A 21116-nucleotide genomic window follows, 5' to 3' on the forward strand; every position below is an offset into this window, starting at 1 on the left:
GATCTGCTCATTCGTTCACCAGGCATTATAAGGTGGATAGGTGGGCATCTGCTGAAGCGGCTTTTGGCTGCAGGGTGCTACAACAGATTATGCACTAAATGTAGTGGTTCCCACCCGGGGTACATATTGCTTTTGTATGTCCCAGCAGTTTCGGACCGTCCTACTACCAGGGACCACTGGAGAACGGAAGATTGGAAGCTCTTACCGTGAAGCTTCCTTCTCGGTGGTCCTGGAGTGGGACAGTCCATCCCACCCGGTGTTGTACCTTGCTCCAGGCTGGTAGCTGTGGGAGCTTGGTTGTGGAAGATGCCGGGGCACTGGTAGCAGAAGTTTCTTATTATTTGCAGTTACTTCTGCTGTTGCAGTTATTAAAATGCATTGCATCATTATGGTCTCTGAGTGGTTTGTTACCATGATGCAGAGTTTGTTTTTTAGAATTCTACTGATGGGGGAGCATGGCTTTTCTATGTACTGGAGAGTTTCCAACGGAGCGGCCCCTCCCCCAGGCCGGATCAAATGATCAACGACCCTGTTTCTGGAGGAGGAGCCTACTCCCAGCAGTTTCAGACCGTCCCACTCCAGGACCACCGAGAAGGAAGCTTCATGGTAAGAGCTTCCAATCTTCCGTTATAATTCAGAAGTGGTCCTTGTGTGAGAGAATTCATCCAAGAAGAAGCAGCCCAAACACTACTGACTTGCTTACAACTGGTTGCAAAGGGGATCCATTGTTAATTTAATTTCAGAAGTGTATGTATACTTGCATTGCTACACTGGGCTATTTTTTTAAAAAATCATGCTCCAAAACATTGTCTTCTTTGGAGTGGTTTTTATTAATTTTCTTTCAAAGTTAATTTGTCTATTTGTGTTGTGATGAAGCTTTCTGAGAAAAGCTTAACACAGCTTTTCAGCCATGTTGAGAAGGTTTTTTTTTAAAAAAAAAAACCTTTAGATTCCTGTAATACTATATTTAGTGAGGGACAAAAAGAAAAAAAAAGATTTTAGTCCTTTGCTTTTGTTAACTTGCTTTTTTTGTTCTCAGTGGAAATAGAATAGGGTTTTGTTAACAAGAACTGAAGATCTGCCACCTTCCAAAGTATGGCTTCTTAATGTTCAAGAGATTAAGTTGTCAGTTTATATACCCAGCTTTTATGCATATAGCTCTCTTGTATGTACCTTCATACGCCATGTCATAAAGCATATAATTAGCTGCATTTCACCACCAACAGTCATTCTTAAGCTAAAATCGGTTGTAAACCTCTAACTAATTAAAAAAAAATTATACAAAGAGAATAGAAAACATACCTTGGAGTTAAAAAAAAACCCTGTTGAATTACTTTGCATTGAATAATGGAACAAATAGTATTTCAGTTAGGTTTTTTTTTAAAAAAATACTGTCAGATAGTTTTTGTTTTCACATTTGGTGTGAAAGCTTGCATAAACTCAACCTATCCAGCTAAAGTTAAAGTGACTAATTAATAAATAAATAGCTGTAGCCTACTGAAGTCCCTCTGAAAATACTGGGATTTGATCATAGCTAACTTTAGCTAGAATGGGGCCAGATTTTATCTCTTGAATGTTGTGATAATTTCAAGTTTGTAGTTACAAACAATGACATTTGTTGTTGTTGTTTTAAACAAAACTGCATAGAAGTATGTCTCCACTCTCCAGCATCAACTACATCATATCTTTATTGCATTGGTCTGCCATGTGAAAACTGCTTTACTGTGCAAAGAATAGTCACAGTCCTAATTGTATCTAGCTGAGGGGAAGAAATTTTGGTTCTCTTTTGTCAGTTATCTCACTCCACCTAAGGAAAATGGTCCAGATGTCAGGAACAAGCCTAGTTGCTAGCTTCTGCTAGTTTCATTGTGAGAAGACAAACAAGATGAATACTCGTGTGTTCAGATTGTGTGTAGATCTAAATATTTGACAAATTACTTAGTTCCTAGATCACCAATGCACAACTTTCATTGCACTGTAATATATACTTACTTTACAGCATGGGTCTCTGTATCAAAATACAGAAATCACATCATCTCATCTTGTATCTTAATTTCACTGGATAAGTCCTTTATGCTGCTGAAAGACAGCCAGTCAGTCTCCGTAGTCAACCTTGTGAAATTTTACCTTCATTAACTTATTCAGCAGCATTTAGCCTGTTACGCCTCCTCAGTCTTATGCCAGCCATCACTTCGTCATCACTAATATTTCCTTCCAGAAGTTGCCACTAAAGGCCTCTGGGTTAATGCCCCCCCCCCACTCTTACTGTCTTCCCATCCACCCAAGTGGATGCTGTGCAAACTAATACAAGCTTTGGTGTTGGCAAAATGAAACCAAATTGGTTCAGCCTTTCCAGAATTTTGTTTGATTTTATAATGCCTAGGACATTTTAAAATGGGTTTACTTATATGTGTGATATTCTGGAGCATTTTGTTAACCAAACTTAGAGGCTTTTCTAAAGTTTTAGAAAGTTTGCCACAATTGGCTTTTCCTGGTAAATTGACATATGCTTAGAAACTATACTTTCACTTATAAACTATTTTTTACATTCAGTAGCTCTTTAATTGTATATTAGCTACCAACCAATTGTTCATACAAGTAAAGACTCAAAACAGCCCATATTACAATGGGAGTGAATAGAATAAATTGAGCTGTATTTGGACTTTTTAGTGGGTGGAGCCAGCTGAGAAGGGTTTCTCACGACTTTTCCTTCTTTTATCTTAGTAGGAAACTAGGAGTAAGGCCTGTTGTGAAGAAAAAAAATTGAGCTCTAAAAGGAGGCTCTGGCCCCTACCTTTGTTGTCTACCCACCCAAGTGAAAGCATTAACTCCCCCCTCCCCACCTCAAGGGGAGCTGGTTTCTGCCATTTGGAGTAGCTCTGAGTGATCTCCAGTCTTCTCCTGGAGATTGGCAACAGTGGTTCTTCAAGAGGAAAAGTCTCTCTCTCTCTCTCTCTCTCTCTCTCTCAGAGGCCTGTAGCGATACCTTAGGAAGTTCCCACCAACCTGGGAAGAAATCACTAAAGGCCTCTGGGTTAATGTTCCCCCCCCCCTCTGTCTTCCCATCCCAGAGGGCAGCCATTTGCTCTAAGGAAACACTCCCAGCCGGGTCTGGCATCCCTGGCTATTTCTGTGGCCTTTGGAGGCTATATATTCTGGGAGGCCTTTCATGAGGCCACTAGCTCTGCAGCCTTTTCTGAGGCCAGTTGACAGAAAGGACACAGAGAAGAGTTGGAGATGTGGCCATCTCTGAGGTAAGACTGCTTTTGGCAGCAGTTCAACATTCCTGGGCCTGCAGTAGAGTCTGCAGGGGAGTCAGCCAATGGGAGGCTGGAGATGGTGACCGACGTGTGATGGGCTAGTAGTGTGTTCCTACAATAACTGCCAGAACTAAGGTTGGTTGTGTTCTACTGTCAGAATCCGCTTTGCTGGCTAGCAGCAGCCTCTCAGACAGGAGAGAGGAGCGGACTCAACCAATGGCACACAAATACACTTGATTGATAGTTTGGTGGGCCCAAAAGCTGATACCCCACAGTCCCACCGAGTCCCAACCAATCATGATGGTCAGATACTAGGGACGAGGTCAGACGCACATAAACTGACGAGATGGGCACGGATGAAAGCCAGATGCATGTCGGATTTTATGCGGTTGTCCAAACATCAGCATCTGGCAATGGTCGTTGGCTCGTTCGTGTCCCGAGCTGCCATTACTGAGACGCGGGCTTTTTTTGATAGTACATTAAATCCGGAATAAGAATGCTTCTGACGACTCCCGTACTTTCTATGTTTGAACGCTCCATTGTAGCCGACTCATCGCAAGCGCACATCTGCTTCCCTGTGAGAGCCCACTCCAAATGATATCATTGCGCCAGCAATTGTTGATTCAGCCTTCCAACCTTCCGAGGTCGGTAAAATATGCACCCAGCTTGCTAGGGGGGGGGGGAAGTATAGATGACTGGGGAAGGCAATGGCAAACCACCCCGTAAAAGGTCTGCCATGAAAACTTTGTGAAAGCAGTGTCACCCCAGAGTTGAAAACGACTGGTGCTTGCACAGGGGACCTTTCCTAAATGGGGGGGGGGGGAGGCAGATCACCCACCTTTGCTGTCTCCCTGCCAGGGGAGGAAGATGACCCACCTTTGCCGTCTTCCCGCCAGGCGGAGAGACAGCAAAGAGAGTTGCCGTGCTCCCCCCCCCATTTAAACACCACGTCGGGATGTTTAAATGGAGGGGGGAGGAAGATCACCCGCCTTTGCTGTCTCCCCGTCAGGCAGAGAGACAGCAAAGAGAGTTGCCGTGCTCCCCTCCCCATTCAAACACAATGGTGGGGTGTTTATATGGGGGGGGGGGAGAAAGATCACCCACCTTTGCTATCTCCCCGCTGGGTGGAGAGACAGCAAAGAGAACTCCTGGGCTTCCCCTTCCTTTCTGGGTGTTTAAATGGGGGGGGGGGGGGCAGATCGCCCACCTTTTCTGGCACCTTTTTTTTTTTTAAAAAAGCCAAGCACAATATCCCACATACTGCGCTTGCGTGAGTGTGGAATGCCATCTCAAAAAATGAGGTCCGGTTAAGACCTCTGATCAACCAGCGACAGGACCAATGCTGCTTAAAACTCAAGGATGGAGGGATGTCTGATCAGGAAATTCATTGTAAAAAAGCTGCGGGGTATAATAGCGACGGGTTAGGGATGGATTTAATGGTGAGTGTGACCGCGGCCTAGGACTGCAAATAGCCTCTGTGGTGGCATATTAAGATACATATTCTATGCAGTTGTAAAGTCAAGTGCTGGAAACTCTGCAGCCACTCTTTGCCCTTATCCTTTGGTGGTTTTATCTGTGGTAAAGAGCAGTCTGCTGCCAGTGTAAAAGAACTTATAGATGCTCAGTCACCACCCTGAGCTGAGGTAGGGAAAGTTCTGGAGTTAGATCTCATCTGATCAGAGAGCCTTGAGACTGCCTGTGCCAGCTTATCAGTGGAGTTTTAAAAAAAAAAATTCAGCAACTCAAAGATACAAAATAATGTTAGGGCTGTAAGTTCAGAGTATTTATTCACTATAGGAGTGATGGGCTCTTCATTTACCAAATCGGGCAAAGCCATCATCAGCATCTCTCACTAAATCTTCCATTCTCACACACTCTGCATTCACACCTGCCAGGGGGGAGTAGCAATTTGGAGATATTAAAAGCATCCTTCTTGCTTTTTTACCTCTTGCTAAAAATAAAATACTCCCCAATCTTTGTTTTTGTGCTTGCTGTACTTTCATATCCTCTAAGTCATGTGACCATTTACCATGACCCATTGCTAAGACTGGGAGTCTAATTATTACTAAAAGATGATGCTTTAAAGTCTAGTTTTTGATTAGAAGCAATATCCCTATTCTTTGGTAGGGATTATGTCGATACTTTTTAACTATCGGTCCAATCAATGTGTGTCCATATTTCTTAAACCCTTGGTCCCATCGACTTGTGTGAGCCTGATGGGCTAAACATGGCTAAGTAGTTTGAGAGTTATGCTACTGCTGTCATTGAACATACAGAAAGCTCTGTCCAGCAGGAAAAATTTGTACATGATTATTATTGACTGTCTTGGTGTCTGGAGGTAACATTAAAGCAGTAAATGCCTAGTGTCCAGATTTTATTTTATTTTTCCTTTTCCTTTCTAAATTTATTGAATAACGCTATATCCAGACGCAAGGATATCTGTTGGGCTGAGTAGTGAATAAACCTGTTTTATTTTGAGGTTTACTGTATGCTCATGTTGAAAGATTCAAAATAAATTAGTGCTTGCAGAAGTCATGCTCTCAAACAAAAAATGAGCCAAACCACAAGCTCTTTATAACATCTGTATCTTAAGATGTAAGCTTCAGCTGGAATGTTGCCCAAAACAAGAGTGCTTTAAAAAACAATGCACACATACATATACACACACGCTCTGGTTGTGTCAATTTATGTTTAATGTTACCCAACCACAATAATAATAATTCAAGTACAATGCAAAGTTACATTTGAAATATCTTCATAATTAACTATATGCGTTTATGCACAAAATTTTAGATGTGGGTCCCTTAAAATAAAGGATATCATTACAGATCATAGAATTGCACCTTGGTAATCAAGCTTGATAATTTCCCCCTCCTCGCTTTTTAATGTCTCTAGGAAGACAGGGTATGTTGTGTCTTTTGCTAGAGAACAGATCTGATTAATGCCAAGTATCCATGTTTAGGTATGCTAATGATATGATAGAATGTACATTTCATATACACAGGCTCTTTCTTTTAATGTGGCAACTGAATTGGCAGCTGTTAAACAGAGTTACTTGCACTCTGCTGTGTAGAAAGGAAGACTGGGAATTAGCAGTTTGGAAACAGAAGCCACATAGGTTTTGCATAACCATCAAATGCATGCACAATACGCACTCAAGTTAGTTTAATGCATTTAACTAGCACTGCTTTAAAGACAATTCTCAAACTTAGAATAAATTCAGATGTTTATAGTTTGTCAAAAATGATAGAAACTAGGTCAGGGAAAAACATGAAATGCTTATTTATACATGTGGCTTTCCAACCTGCCAGTGCCTCTCAGTTCTATTTCTCAAGATAGGTTTAAGGTTGGAAGCAAAGGCTAATTGGACCAGAAACAGTTCTGCTTTCCCATCATCAGTAATGAGGTGAAATATTGACCTCTTTTGGAAAACACACAAACCAGTGACATCAGTGTGGCATACGGATGTGTGGAATAGTATTACTTACAGCACAATCATACATTTGTTTACTTAGAAGTAAAACCAACTGAATTCATAGGATTTCAACTTCTTATAGCAATTCCAAAAGCACTCATGTATCTGGTTCATGACATCTGTCTGAAATGGGATGTTCTTTGTATTGAACATAAATATTATTTGGTCAGGTATTGTATGTATTTTCTGCCATTCAAAACTATTATTTACACTGGGATATAATTTTGAAAAACCAGCCATATCATACGATCCAAATTAACTTGAAATTATGCATTGTCAAGATTTCTAGAAGTCATACTATATGGTGGTATGAGTTCTCCATCTGCCCAGAACCATGAAGATCTTCTGGAGATTTAGTCAGTGCATTGGCACTCATTCTTGTTCATCATGACGAGTAAGAATAGATTACCTTAAGAAGAGCCCTGCTGAATCAGACTTACTCTCCATGAATCTGATCAGTCCCAGAATTCAAATCTATTATGATACTGTGAGGCTAAAATGGATCATAAATCAGCTTTTGACCAACAGTGAAAATGATGAGGTAGCAGTCAAACAGCATGTTTTCAAATGCCTATGAAGACATTTGTTTGGCCTAAAATATTGAATAGGAGAAAGGTATACAGTTGCAATAACTTTATAATAAATAATCTCTTAATGGTCTGGCATCTGTATTAGAAAAAATATCACTGGCTATATGACATTTTGCTTTGGATGTGAGAGATTTAGGCAGATCCCAGAGTCATCAGTTAAGTTGATTCCAAGTGTTAAAGCATGGGTCTTGGTGTTTATAATAATAGGTAACAAGGTGAATGAACTCTTGATTCAGGATCTTGAATCAGTAATGATCTTACTGCATTATATGAACAACTTTAATTCAAAAGCTGTCTACACAGTTTTTAAGGGGCTTGGATCTTAGGAAACTTTCAGAGTTTGAAAAGCTGTCTGTACTGGAGGCAACACACATTTTCAAAAATCCAGACTAAACCAAATTAAATGGAATAATGATATTGGTACTGAGTGTGATTGTGGATGAGATTTGGAGGTTTCTCTGTCTCGTAGATCTTCTTTCACTGTTTCCCTTAAAGAAAATCTGCTTAAGATGGTTCCCCAGCTTTATATGACTGCAAATATTATAAATATTAGCTATTTTGTATAGCAGCTAAACTGCCTATTTCTGGTACTGCAGTTCTCTCATGACTGATTTCATCCATATGTGGTGGCAGTGCTTTTGAGCTACTAAATTTTGGGGAAAGATTTGCTGGGCTGTAAATTTGAGATTTCTTTAAGGCCAGAAATATTTCTATTGAACTATGTAATAAGATTTCCCAAGAGAACATAAGAGAAGCCATGTTGGATCAGGCCAATGGCCCATCCAGTCCAACACTCTGTGTCACACAGTGGCCAAATTTTTATATATACACACACACACACACACACACACACACACACTGTGGCTAATAGCCACTGATGGACCTCTGCTCCATATTTTTATCTAAACCCCTCTTGAAGGTGGCCAGAGGTTCCAGATAATTTTACTTTAACAAATTCTGGAGGTCATGGTCATCTTTGCTAGATTCTGGAAGCAGAATATAGCCCCAAATATCCATGACTAGATAGAGAAAATCAAGAAATTTATGTTAATTTAAAGTTTACTTAAAAAGAGGAAAGTGCTTTTAAGTATTCAACTTAAATCTTTATGGGTTCCTGTCATAGAAATGTATATAATTGACTTCATGGTGTTTGTTGTGCTGGATATGTTCTTTGATGTGTATGAGATGTAAAAGAAAATCAATTAGTTTGCCCCCTTCTAATTACAGAATATTGACTAGTCCTTTTAAAAAGCCATCTATGCTTATGGCCATTATTACATCCTCTGCCAGTGAATTCCTCAATTCAATTAAGGAAGTATTTAGTTTTTGGACCTGTTGCTGGGGAAAAAATGCGTTACGTACCTGGGAAGATGTTGATGTACCAGTAAACAAATGGGGGGGGGAGGAGATGAGGGCTGTACTCAGCTACATACTTTAAGAGCCACCCAAGCCCCAGTAGTGATGCCAGCATTTTAAGGATTTGCCTAGGACTTGACTAATGGCTGTGTAGGTCTGGGAGGCAATGACAGGCATAATTCATGTTTGTTTCCTTCCACCCTGCTGGTCCCCTACAGTGGTGCCAGTGCTTGGGTAGAAATCTGGACCTGGGTGGCATACTCCCTCTAAGCTGTGGAGTATTGTGAGCAAAAATTCTACTTTGTGAGTTGTGACCTACTGCATAAATTAGTTTGCTCTGGGGCCATTTTTCCTGAGCTAAGACAAAAATGTGTGAGCTGGAGACTAAAAAACAGTGAGCTAGCTCACAGTAACTCAGATTAGAGGGAACACTGGTGCCAAGTAAAATGGTCTGGTGTGCTGCTGTTGGTACATGTACCAGAGGTTGCCTACTCTTTATTTTGAGTGTTTCCAAGTATATTTGCCATAAAGGCTGTGGTCATCTTTCCACTTAGTTCTCTTGAGTCCATCAGAGCATGAACAGAGCATTTGTCTCATTCTGTTGTTGGGGCTTTCTCTCCTCATATTTGATCCTCATGTACATATGAGACAACCGGTTCAGCTTTGTCCATTGTAGGTATATTTCTTAGTTTTCTGGTGATGATTGCAAAAGAACAGAGTTCACTTTCTTTCAATGATCTCTCAAAAAGTTGGCTGCAAGCACCAGCTTCCTGGGTATGGCTGTAATTTTCTTGGATCTTCCTGTTTATCAGCACATAATGAACAGCTAGTTAGAGAATAGTAGATACAGATAAACCTGATTGTCTGACTGTGGCAACAGGACCTCCTCTTGAATCAAGCTGAAGACTGTGGGAGGGCACTTGAGGTATTTTAGCACATTTATAATAGTTTTTCCAGAAGATTTTTTTAAAACCCGGAATATATGTTAAGAACATGGACAAGAGGTGGGAAGTACTTTATTTATCATGATAAGATAATCATAATGATGAGAAGGGAAGGGCCATGGCTCAGTAGAACATCTGTTTTGTATGCAGCAGGTTCCAAGTTTAATCCTTGGCATATCCAATTAAAACCATTAGGTAGTAGGTGATGTGAAGGGCACTAGAGAGTCAATGTCTATCAGAGCAGACAATACTAATCTTGATGGAATTATTATCTGGCTTAGTATAAGGCAGCTTCATATGTTCATGTATTTTCATGTGCTTCTGCATTTAATAAATGTCAGTAAGAAATTCTGAATCTATAATGGAGAATAGGTTCTCCATTTTGTATTATAGTTTGTTATTGCAACAGACAAAACATTGCAAAATGGCAATCAGATCTCAACATCACTGCATATTAGTGTTTCAACAACAATGACTTGTATTCTCCCAGCTAAATCTCTTGTCCAGACATTTGATTGTTGCTTATAAGACTCTTAATTGTAAAATAATACATTATGCATATGTTGATTTTGCTGAGGTGAGTTCTTAATATTATGTCTATATTCATATACCACCTCATAATTAAAGGTGCCGCAATAAAGTACAGAATAAAAGCACACTATAAATGTGAAATAATCAGAACAAAAACAATAAAAGCAGAAGTTGTGGCTTTCTAAAAAAGCAATACAGTAAATAAAGATGAAATTTTTGAAACAGATAAATTGTTTAATCAAGAACAGTTTACTCAACACATTGATCAGCTCATGGAACTCCTCCAGCCCATGTGGTGCCAAATACCTAGTGTATAAAATGAACAGAGAAGACAACAATTGGATAAAGGCAGGAAAGCTACTCAGGTATGAACCTACCTGACCACTATGGTGATTTTCAGGGCCCCTGTTTTTGGTGTCTCCATTGTCTGAGATGACATGAGTAGAAACTTGAGAAAAGGCCTTTTCAGTTGTGATGCTAAACCCTCCCCAAGAGAGTAATCTGTGTTTCTCTCTATTGTTGTCTTCTACCAGAGGGTGAAGATTTTTTTTTTTTTCAAGTTAGTGTTCCCTCAGTAAGGGCGTTTTCGCACAGAGCTTACCCCAGAGCGACGTTCCTCTTCACCGCGCAGTGTCTGCACGGATTTCGCACCAAATGCTCCGCAGAACCAGGAAGAGCCACGGCTTTTGCGTAGCTAACGTAAACTGGTTTTTAGCGGTTTACATTTGCGACGCAAAAAGCTCGGCACTTCGCGGCTCTTCCTGGTTCTGCGGAGCAGTTGGTGCGAAATCCGCGCAGATGGTGCGCGGTGAAGAGGGACATCGCTCTGGGGTAAGCTCTGTGCGAAAATACAGTGCTCTTATTAGCCCCCTTCCTGTAACTGATATGACATGTTCTTGTGTAGATGTACCAGCTGCCTTACTAACTTTAGTCACCAGTTCAGAACAACTTTTGCTTTCCCCAAAACTGCATTTAAAAAGAAATCATTTGCATGTAATCAGTATAATGATGATGTATACCTCACTATATTTGGACAGTGAGATATATCACCGCTATGCTGACTACATGCATTTCTTTTTTATACAAGTTAAGCAGTGTACACATTTATATATTAAACCTGTACTTAGGTTTTAAGCAGTGAATGATCAGCCCATTGATAAACATTTGCTTTTGCTGCAAATGTAAAGATTTGTAGTTTTGAATGATAACAGGAACTTTTTAAAGATGAAGAAGATGATACTGGTTTTATATCTCACACTATACTCTGAGACCAATTTCATACTAGACCTTTAATCCTGGTTTAGCCTTTACCCAAGCTGACGTTCTACAATAAAATCATAGAGTTGGTTTCTCTGATTCTAGTGTAGAATGTCAACTTGGGTACAAGGCTAAACTAGGATTAAAGGTCTCGTGCAAAATTGGTCTGAAGATCACAGTCTCAGAGTGGTCACAATCTCCTTTACCTCTCCTCCCTCACAACAGACACCCTGTGAGATAGGTGGGGCTGAGAGAGCTCTTAGAGCAGCTGCCCTTTCAAGGACAACTTCTACGAGAGCTATGGCTGACCCAAGGCCGTTCCAGTACATGCAAGTGCAGGAGTGGGGACCCAAACCTGATTCTCCCAGATAAGAGCCTGTGCACTTAACCACTACACCAAACTGGCTCTCAAATGTTAACATAAGAGAAGCCATGTTGGATCAGGCCAACGGCCCATCAAGTCCAACACTCTGTGTCACACAGTGGCAAACAATTTTATATACACACATATACGGTGGCTAATAGCCACTGATGGACCTGTGCTCCATATTTTTATCTAAACCCCTCTTGAAGGTGGCTATACTTGTGGCCGCCACCACCTCCTGTGGCAGTGAATTCCACATGTTAATCACCCTTTGGGTGAAGAAGTACTTCCTTTTATCCGTTTTAACCTTTCTGCTCAGCAATTTCACCGAATGCCCACGAGTTCTTGTATTGTGAGAAAGGGAGAAAAGTACTTCTTTCTCTGCTTTCTCCATCCCATGCATTATCTTGTAAACCTCTATCATGTCACCCCGCAGTCGACGTTTCTCCAAGCTAAAGAGTCCCAAGTGTTTCAACCTTTCTTCATAGGGAAAGTGCTCCAGCCCTTTAATCATTTAATCATTTCTTTTCTCAGCATACAAACTATATTATATTACCTTCTGAGATATAAAGGAAAGTTTTGTGCACAATTTTGTTATTTAATGCTTTTTCTAGAATACATTTTTATAACTGAATTTCAGTCCCTACCACATGAGTTACATCCTTAGGAAAATAGCTGTTTAAGTAATTGATTCTTTACTCTGTTCCTTATCTCTTTTCTTTGGATCCTGGTATATCTCTCGACATGTGCAGCTGCATTCAAGTTTTCCTTTTCATTAAAAGATGCAAAATACTAAATCCCTTTTCCAAAGGGAAATGTTACTAATGTCATGAAAAAACAGAGCAGATGGTATTATAAAGCTTAAGGGGAAAGTATAGCACTTTAATTCAAATTGTAAAGCAAATGTAAAGACAGCCACTTAGTTACCAATTGCTGAAATTATTTACGTCTTCATATAATAGAACAATCATAGAAAGGTAGGGTTTACTTTATTTTTAAAAAAGGGGGAAATATTGTTTTGCATTTAAAATAGGCTTAGTGTTGCCTAAGCAGTTTTGGCATAATGGTTTATAATCACTGAAAATGTGTTGTGTAATTTCTGTTTTTTGCAGTGGACAAGTTAACCCAGATGCATTGTGACAGCCTATTAGCAAAATAAACAGGTCTCTTGCTTACTTAAAATCTTTTGCCATTTTCCTTCCACTTTTAACTAAATTAGTTTTGCAATGCATCAGGGTTTAGATTGTGATTCAGTGCATTAACTTATCCCCATCCTGCTTTGATTGAGCAGCAAAGCATCTATTACCAATGCCCTATCCAAAGTGACGTTTCCATACAGGCTGCCTGCTGTTTCATTCATAACCACAAAGCAGTCTGAAATGACTTTACTTCTTTTTACAACTTGCAAGGAGTTAATGGACTGTGCTGGCCCCCTGCCAAAGCTTTTAAGAAACTTTATTAATGTATTATGAGGCTGGGACACCATAGTGTGGGATTTAATTTGATTATTCATCTTAATGAATAAAAATATGTGTGTACAATTAAAGGCATATTCTCAAGCAGTTACCTTCTAGAAAGGATTGGGTCTTTCTTGGTCCACAATGTCTTTCGTTTTCAAGTCAGCTTTTTTCTTTGCCTTAAAAAAAACCCCTTAACCCATCACTTTGTACTGTGGAAGAAGTTCCAGCTTTTTTTTTTTTTTAAGTACCTTTGAGTACTTCTAGTGGAAGACACTCATTAACATCTTAAAATTTATGAAGGGTGTCCCCATGTGAAATGACTCTTTGGTCATTGCAATTTCCTTGCCAAGGAAAATGGCATGATAATTACCATCAGCTGACCTTCCTCCTTGTGTGATACAGTGTAAGAGTGTGATCCTCCTTCAGTACCTGTTTGGTACATTAAAAAACCTATCATAATATTAGTTTAATAAATTGGAAATACATAACATGCTACTTTTGCAAGTGTGTTACATTTTTTCCTCTACAGAAAAACTGAGATCAAATGAAGTATTCACTTTTTCAAACAAGACAATTTGATTTTATTTAGTGTTTATCAGATTTTCTTTGGTGTTACTTTTTCAAAAGGATGAAAATTCTAGGTTTCCCATCTGAAACATCCCATATTATAGGTGGGTGTTCCCACCTGGTGCTATGGTGCTGAGGAGAAGCTACTGAAAAGTATGTTTGGAAAAGTAATACAAAGGATAATTTGTCTTTTAAGCAGTGTATATAGCAGTAGTAAGGAGATACAGAAGCAGGGAATTTTGGAGGTGCCTCAATTGTTATGGCATATTTTCTCTATAGGAGCTAGCCAAAGACTGTCTTTATTTTAAGTAATATGCAGTCATGCAGTTATTTAAGCATTGCTTGCTAGAGAACATTTGAATAAACTGTGGTTAATTATTTCTGAATTGCAAAAGATCCTTTGAAGTCCTCTTGATTGAGTACAAGCAAAGAGATATAAAACTTAAATTATTGCTTTATTTGTTTAGATAGATAAGACATTGTTCAGATAATGTATTTTTCAGTGACTTACCAAACAAATTAAAATTGATCTCAGCAATTAAAAAGTTCACAGTGAATACTGTGAATATGCTCAGCTCTTGTACAGAAGCAAAGCTAAAACAGACTACCATGGCTGGTTGCCTGTTGTCCAGGAATCTTTTAAATTCCCACCCACTTTTTAAAAGTAGCTGTCCAACAATTATATTTTTTTCCTGCTGAAGGTCAATCTAGTCAGGACTGAATGACAGCAATCAGGTCTCTGAATTTCAGCACTGAGTGCAACTGGTGAATTTATCAAAGTAAAGATAGTCTGAGCCACACCTGGGAATCTATTAAAGAAGCCAGATTCTGAAGTACACCTAGGCTGGAAACCTGTTTGTTCAGTGAAACAGCAGTGTCATCTAGAACAGGCAACTTGCCCACTAAATCCCCCAGCATAATCAACTCTATCTTCTCTGGATTACATTTGAATTTGTGCATGTCATTCAGTCAGCCAGTGATCGGATACTTGTTCTGGGAGGTCATTGTACCATATGAATCAGATTACAGAGGAATAGTGCTAGGTATCATCAGTTTATGAGACATACTACACCTGTAAAGACCAAGTAGCTTGCATGTAAGATTTAAAATAGCATGGGATACAATTGTGTTTCCCATGCTCTTCAACATATACATGAAATTGTATCACATGTACAGTTAGCTATAAATGAAGATTCATTTCACATTTGGAAACAGTTTTAATGGATGACATTGATAAAGTAGAAGTTAGAATACTTGATCAATAGAGTTCCTCTGAAGATGAAAAATTGTGATTGACTATATTTTAGGGGTAGGAAGGAGAAAGGGAGTGCTAATTAAAGATTAATAAGAGAATACTAGAAGGAATTTAGAAACAACCGCCCTGTGCTCTGTGGGACTCTAGTCATTTGACTTGCAAGGACACTGAAACTGAATAGCTGCGCAGTTTTGAACCTGATTGCTAATTAAACAGAAGGTTAAAGTCCTTTTTATAAAGAATAACTTTAAAGGTACTAGTACTTTGTAATGAGATGGTTTAAAGGAACAGCAACCTATTCTGCTGCATTGCTTTAAGACAGAAATATGGATATGAACAGATTTATTTCTTTAGAACACAAAGTACGGAATTTATAAATGTCTTTTATGGAACTAGTTTTCATTAAGATCATAGTTCCATCTGGCATAGTAAAACCTGTTTTTATTAGTAGTAGAACTCTAGAACCTCAGGCAAATGTTTTGTAGCCCCCTCCTCTGGGAATTTTTTCTGGAACCTTCTGTGCACAGTTACCATTTAGATATGGCCTCAGTTAAGGTAGGAGGAGCTAAAATTGAAATAATGAGTTATGTGTTTTCACAAATAGCCGAGCTACAACCACAAGGATGTGCTTCCTAACAGATGAGCTGCTATCACATGAAAGTATTTCAGTGCTTTTCTGAGGCAACATATAAATTAATTCTTAGTTGGGTCAGAAATCCAGGTAAGATCAACAGGGTAAGATCTTTGTTCCTAAACACTTGGGGTAATGCTGCAAATTTCATGTTACAAATGTTAGAGAGAGAAATTATCATTGTCCTGGGCATGGCTGTTAAGAGGAATAGTTCTAGTTATGTATCCTAAGGCAATTCATTGTCAGGATTGCTATACCACGTTCATGTGTTTGGGATATAGAGGAAGGTCAAGATGGGTAGCTGTGTTAGTTTGTAACAGTAAAAAAGAGTAAGAGGCCATTAGCACCTTAAAGACTAACGGAACTTGTGGCAGGGTATGAACTTTTGTGAGTCACTGATCACTTCTTCAGAGGGGTTATAGCAGTACAGTCCTAAACAATCTTCTAAGTCCAATGATTTCAAGGCTTGACTCGTTTTAGTATTGCACACTAAGAGTCTTTGCTTTGAAATGCTGCCCATTTGTATTTTATACTTATATCTGGATTACATGAAAGCTTTATTAAAATTTCCAAATAAATCCAGTCTAAAGAAAGAAAACAGCAGTTTCACACTGAAATTTAAAAAGAAAAAAAATCTGTGGTGTGATTTTGAAGTGATGTGTGTGTTTCATTTAAAAGAAAGGGAGTTTGGTTCAGAAATATGGTGCTGAAAGGCTTTTTATTTCAGAAAGGCTGTTTTTTCAAGTAGTGTTTTGTAACAACATCTTGGACTCACACAATATTCCAGGGGAAAAAGGATACTAAGTGCTAAGACCTTACTGCAATTTATCTGTCTGCTGAACATTGTGTGTAGAAAACCTCCACCATATGTTGACACTTTTCACTTATATTTTCTTAATACAATACAATTTCGTACAATAAAATTGAGATAACTCATTCTTTTCTTTGTAGAAACAGTTTTGTAACTCAACTCAAAACAATCACACAGCTTTAAAAATTATCATTGGCTTTTGCTCTTCACCCAGGACGACACATCAGGTCGACGACATTTCAGGATAACTGTTTGGCAGCCATTTTAGATACTGCCTGCACTGAGAGCACGCTGGCTGCCAAAAATTGCAGACACTCCGTGCCAAAATACTCTTGGCAGTAGAGATAAACTTTGTAGAGATACACAGTCCAGAAATATCTTATAATTACAAAGCGCAGGGGGCAGAATGTTTTTACAATACAGCTGTGCTAATGTAAACATTTAATTTGGCAGCCTTCTCCACCCTCTTTTCAATTAACCGGGTTTATGCAGATACTTTAGATCTGTAATAAACTTTATTGCTACTTCTCTTGGAGTACAGTTTATGAAACACAGATTTTGAGGGATTGGGAGGGGGATTTCTGTCCATTTAGTGCAAAGCAGGTCAAAAATGTTATGCAGCCATATAGGGAAGCATATATTCCTGTTTGGAAATGCCATAAAGCTTGACGTTAGTAAAAGGCATTACTTTAAAAAGTTACTACTGATTGTCTCCCTTTGCTGTTCCCAAGGAAAATAAGGACATTCTTAAAAGAGGTGAAATCACTCCCAAAGTTACAAAAGAGTACTTGTATCAGGCATGTTAGAAGGCAGAGTTCCCAGCATCACATAATGCTAGTACTGTATAAAGCTCTTCACAATAGTTCTCTCAAGTTATAATTACAATAATTCTATGGGAGCTGTGATAATTTGTATTACAGAGCATCAGAAACATCACTTAAATCCTTTTTTGAATTAGGCATAACAGAGTATTCAACAAAACACACACATGCATGCATACAGAACTTTTTTTTGTGGTTAAAACAATTTTATTTGGTAACATATGGTAACAAATTATATTTCTTGCATCATTAATAACTTCTTTTATCTATCCCATATATTACTTTCTACTCACCCCTCCCCCTGTTACTTGATCCCCGCCAGTGTTATTTACTTAAAGTACTAATGTTTAAAGGTACCCTTAACTAATAAAAACAAAAATTAATATTCTTCTTTTTTCTACGACTTAATCATTATCAAAAATTGTCCAATGTCCTTTTATTTTCCACTCTTTTTCTACATAAATTCTGAACTTTCTCCACTCCATCTTAAAAACTTCTAAATCATAGTCTCTTAAGATTCTTGTTAAAATGTCCATTTCACTCCATGTCATAACTTTTACAATCCAATCCCGTTTCTCTGGTATTTTTTCTTGCTTCCACAACTGTGCATATACTGTCCTAGCAGCTGAAAGCAAGTACCAAATTATAGTTCTATCTTCTTTTGGAAATTTTTCCATTTGTAATCCCAACAGAAAAGTCTCTGCAACTTTCTTAAATTCATATCCCAAGATCCTAGAAATTTCTTGTTGAATCATCTGCCAATACTTTTTTGCTCTTTCACAAGTCCTCCACATATGGTAGAAAAAACCTTCATGTTATTTACATTTCCAACATCTGTCTGGCCTCTTATTATTCATCTTTGCCAATTTCTTAGGAGTCATATACTATCTATACATCATTTTAAAAGTTCTCTTTAATACTATGACACGTTGAAAGCTTCATAGAGTTCTTCCACAAATATTCCCAAGTTTCCATCTTTATTTCTTTATTTACATTAAGTGCCCACTTAATCATTTGAGATTTCACTACTTGATCTTTCGTAGACCATTTTAAAAGTAATTTATATAATTTTGAAATTAATTTTTCGTTGTCTCCAAGCAGAACTTTTTCCATATCTTCTTCATAGTCTCTGTTCTTCACACTCATGGGATAGAGCGCTTGCGTCGATCCCCGAATTGGTACCTAAAAAGCCTGGGATTTTTTCGCGCTCAGCAACAACGGGCATGCGCAGGCGTCCAAGTGCGCATGCTCGCCGGCACCAGTGCGAGGATCCCGCCAGTTCCTTTCTGACCGCTGCGCTGAGAGGATCTCCTTTTGTGTCCCTGGTTGGTAAAGTAATCTTAGGATTGCTTTTCTTGTTGTATATATCCCGTTTGTTATTTTCTTAGTGTAGTTAGTCAGTTAGTTGTTAGATAGTGTTGTAAAAAAAAAATGTTGGACTTGCCCTTCGGGGCCCAGTTTTCCCCTGTTTTTCCCCTCAAAGACTTTCCTGGGTAGGTTTTTTTCCTTGGCGTCTAAGGAAAGACGTTGGGTTTTTTCTAAGAGCTGCCGCTCCTGTGGGAAGATTGCCCCCCCCTCGACGGCCATTCCCTCTGTCTCCTTTGTTTGGACGAGGGACATTGTGTGGATTCCTGCTTGCACTGCCTGAGTTTCTCCAAACAAACTCGCAGGAATCGAGCGGCGAGGCTTTGGACTGCGTTGGTTGAGTCGGCACTTCGCCCTCAAAAGATGGCATCGGGCCCGTCGGTACCGATGGGAGAGGCCGCGGCCCCTATGGTCACATCGGCTGATACATCACCGATCAGGACCGAGATGCCAGTCGAGCGCGGGCATTCCACAAAACGACCTTCTGAAGGGTCAGTGGACACCCCAGCTAAGAAGCATCGGGATGACACGGGGACCTGATCATCCACACCAAAGAAGGTGAAATCTAAGGAGAAGCGGAAGAGATTGTCCCACACTCCTTCCCCTTCTCATGACGCTTCGACATTGATGTCGACCACCCCACCGAGGAAGATCTCGACGTCCCCACATCGAGAGGCAGTGCTTTGCTGCAGTTGCGTCTAACGGCATCGGAGCAAGAGATCGACCTCACTCAGCGCTCCCATTCTTCGGGGTCGAGACGTTGCAGTGAGAGCAACTCTGTCTTGGAGGTGGAGGTGTTGGCACCAATGGAGCCATAGCTCGCTGCTTCCCACCCCTTCCACCGTGGGAGCAGCGCCAGTGGTACCCCTCTCGGGAGTTTGCAGACTGGGATCAGCAATCCGAGGCATCCCATATGTCGAGGCTTTCCCAGCATTCTAGGCGGCATCCCTCGGCATCGATGTCTGTCGCGCCCGAAAGACGCAGCGTGATGGTGGAGGAAGTCCAGCCTAGGTCGTCGGTGTCGATCCATTCACTCGTCACAGAGTCAATGCTGGTGCTCTCGGAACATTCTTTGAGAGAATCTTCATCATCGGACTTCGAGGTCGGTACCGACGATCCAGACAGGGCTTTGGAACCTTCGCCAGTGTCTCATACCTCTGAGGATCTTCCCATTTCACCATCGGAGGATCTAAAGTCGTATGGGGACCTGATGAAGAGGATGGCAATATTCCTCTCATTACTGAAGCATCCCAGACCGTCTGAAATTCTATATCCTCTTTATCGTTTATTTGGAAGAAAGCTTTAGTTTCACTTTCTAGAGATGTCACTATTTCTTTATTCTGTAGTAAATCTTCATTCAATCTCCATCTTCTCAACTTTTTAGACAATTTTGTAATCCCCATTATTGGGTTATGGTCAGCCCCAATTTTAGGTAAAATCTCTATTTTCTTTGTTATAAGGCCTAAGTCTTTAGTGCCCCACAACTTATCAATTTTGGAATAAGTTTTATGTCTTGCTGAAAAAAAGGTATAGTCCCGCACTTCAGGATTAAATCTTCTCCATATATCCTCCAAATTTTCTTGTTTGACCAATTAAAAAAAAGACTTTGGCAATTTTTCTTCCTTATTATTTTTTTTTACCCCCAGACCTATCCATTGTGTTCTTAATTGTTCCATTAAAGTCCCCCATTATCAAAACTTGGTCATAAGTCAGTTCATCAAATTGTTGTATAATGTCTTTTAAAAAAGCATTCTTTGCACCATTTGGTGCATACAGTCCCAATAACAACGGTTGTTTTGCATTTAATATTATTCTGCTACAAATCTTCCATCTTTATCTTTAAACGCTAATTTCGGCTCCAATTCTTGTTTAATATAGAAAATCACTCCCCTTTTCTTCTTTTCAGGCAATGAATAAAATTCTAGTCCCAGTTGTTTATTCCATAAAAATTCCATACAGGACTTTTTTTTGAGCAGGAATGCAGAGGAACATGGTTCCAGCTGGCTTGGTGTCGGAGTGTGCCCTAGCATGCAAATGAGTTCCTTCTGGGCTTTTTTCTACCAAAAGCCTTGAGCAGAACAATGGTGATGTGGGGGGGCTAATATGCAAATGAGTTCCTGTTGGGCTTTTTCTACAAAAAAGCCCTGCACACATACATACACACACAAACATAGAGAGACTTTTTTTGAAAGAAAATTGTTTAAATGAAGAATTAACTCTGTTTCTTTTGAGCCACCTTAAGAAAAAGTAAGTAGTTAAAGCTGAATAGGGAGCTGGATTGTAGAACCTTCACACAGCAGTTTGCATGTGTGGGTAAAGCCTGCAGTGATGACAGATGTGACATGAACTTTTGCTGCAAGTTTTTGTGAGTACCTTATTTATTAAGTAACATGGTTATATATGCTGCTTTTCAATCTTATTCCCAAGGC

The 21116-nt window shown here is 39.5% G+C and overlaps 1 protein-coding gene across 17 annotated transcripts in view; it reads left to right on the plus strand.

The window, feature by feature from the left end:
• NFIB (nuclear factor I B) overlaps positions 1–21116 on the plus strand; it is a 407796-nt gene that overhangs the window by 240771 nt on the left and 145909 nt on the right. The gene's annotated exons all lie outside the window — the stretch shown is intronic.

The sequence above is a fragment of the Heteronotia binoei genome, chromosome 4 (assembly GCF_032191835.1).
Source record: "Heteronotia binoei isolate CCM8104 ecotype False Entrance Well chromosome 4, APGP_CSIRO_Hbin_v1, whole genome shotgun sequence".
In the NCBI taxonomy this organism is placed as follows: Eukaryota; Metazoa; Chordata; class Lepidosauria; order Squamata; family Gekkonidae; genus Heteronotia; species Heteronotia binoei.